This window comes from Ammodytes marinus (assembly GCF_949987685.1).
Source record: "Ammodytes marinus genome assembly, chromosome: 9".
NCBI lineage: Eukaryota > Metazoa > Chordata > Actinopteri > Uranoscopiformes > Ammodytidae > Ammodytes > Ammodytes marinus.
The window spans coordinates 32170933-32173432 of record NC_137213.1 but is presented as its reverse complement, the minus strand read 5'-3'; positions in this window follow the sequence as shown (position 1 = coordinate 32173432).

Genomic DNA, 2500 nt, shown 5'->3' with positions numbered 1-2500 from the left:
GTGAAATAGGCCTTTAAACGTTTTAGTTTTATCCTCAGAACTTAAAGAATCCTCAGACAGTTACCTTGACATGTTGAGTGTTCATGACTTTTCATTTTTCAGTGCATTAAATATGATGAATATTTTACCCTTGCACTATTTAGTTTTTTTTTTTTTTTAGAATGTATTTAATGTTTAATATTGTTTATCTTTATCTTATTCTACTTAATTTAAATGTTTTGTTCCTATTGCACCGTGTGTGTGTGTGTGTGTGTGTGTGTGTGTGTGTGTGTGTGTGTGTGTGTGTGTGTGTGTGATCCTATTGCACAGTGGGTTGGAGATAAACGCCATTTCGATTCTTATGTGTGTCCTGCATATATCAGAATTGACAATAAAGTTTGAGTTGACTTGAATACTGGCCGTGTCTGAACTGCCATACTAGCGTCCTACATCCTACATACTCACCATCTATATACTGCATACTCTCTACTCAAAGATCGATTGTGTATGCGAGCTGCGTCTAAAACGTTCTCAGTTGAAGTATACTGGTGTTTTAATTTTATAAATAAGAAAACACTATGTAAAAAAAAAATGCATTTTTAGCATGTTTTTATGAAGAAAATGTTAAAATTCATTTTTAGCATGTTTTATGAAGAAAATGTCTCATAAATCAGTCAATGAACAACATATGAACAAGTCCTTCTGTAATAACCTTCAAAATAGTGCAACGAATGATTATGGAAAGTTTAGTTGATGTACGTGCTTTAGGAGTTGAGATTTTTGGTTAAGAGAAAAACTAATATTGAGATAATGTCCTTTAAAGATGGATGTATTGGAGATATATACAGACGCAAACAGACAAGGTTTAGGTCTGTAAACATGTTGTTTTCTGTGTGTCCTCCTCCAGCTTTGCCTTCTCCAGAAATGGGCGGCAAACCATCGTCGCTAGGGGTAACCCAGCACTGAGACTGGGAACAGCGACCAGTATGACCAGTAATGACATCGCCCTCGTCAACCGGCTCTACCAATGCAGCGTGTGAAACCTAAACATCCTGTTGTTAAGGTGTCTACGAGGAACTTTCAGTTTGTGTAAATTCTAGCGTCCCCCTATAGACAAAAAACGGTAGTGTCAAAGGCATAGCGAAAAACGATATAAAAATAGCATTCTTTGCACTGATGGTCTCGTTTACTGTTACATGTAATGTATGATCATCAGAGGAACAATTTGACTTTCTCAAAATTATTTTAAAGTTCCTCGTAGCCACTTTGACATGTGGAAGAACACGGCAGACACATCCCACTAATGAAAGATGTATCCCCATTAGTCTGACCTCAGCAGACTTATAAATCAGACGGTTAACAACATATGAACAAATCCTTCTGTAATAACCTTCAGAATAGTGCAAGGAATGATGATGGAAAGTTTAATTGATGTAAGTGCTTTAGAAGTTGAGATTTGTGGTTTAGAAAAAGTCTAATGAGGTCAGACGTATGGGGATCACTGCCTTTATCTTTGTTCTTTAAACCATTTTGAATCAAATTTAATCATTTGATTTGAATCATGTACTCTTTTCTTTATTGATGATTATCTTCTGGTTTTACTGAGTGGAATCACAGAGATTTTAATTGATTTAATGATTGTAAACGATGCGGAAATGAACATAATGGAACAATTAGACACAGAGAAAGTTGTTTTTCATACAACAAAAACCCTCCAACAACAAAAACCTTGTGTTAATACACAGCCTAGGCTCTGTAAACTGGTATAGGCCTATAAACAAAGGGGCTTCCACTTGTATTCATTGATTTTTACAAAAAGTGATTTTGACAACTGGCATGCTCCAGAATCGCTTGGCAAGTACCAGTGCCTCTTAATTGGTACTAAATGAATTGTGCAAATCTGATCAATAGCATGACACGATAACCTCTAAAATGACTAATCAATTCTAAATGATTAATAATTCCTTATATGATTATCGGGAGAACTTGGGTCGAACTGTGTTTCATTATTTCGTTGATGCAATATATTTATCCACTAATGATTTATAATCAATGACTTTGTATTAATCTTTACAATCAACTGAGACGTTTGTTCAATAAAATCAAGCAAAATAAAGCTGTGATGTTTTTGATTTCCAGCCAAAGGAGGTGGTAACCCCTCACATTAGTTTTATGTTTTGGTGAATTCTGCCCAGGATAGATTTTCAACTTCTACTGCTAAAGAAAGGTGAATTCCCGCACACTGTCTTACTGGTAAAAATATAAATGTATATACAGTATGTATTTATTATTTCAATGCTGGACCTTCATCAGACAAACCTTTTTCATTCAGTAAAAGATCATCTTAAAAAGCGGTTGTGATGTAAAGCAAGAAAATATAAACCTGTTAGCATCTACTCAGACGGCTGTGGCCCCTTCCATTCACTGTGATGGGAGCGGGAATCGGCCACCGATTGGTAATAGGATCTTGCCGTTTTTGCACATGACAAATGCACAAAAGGTTGGGTATTTTAGTTGGTGT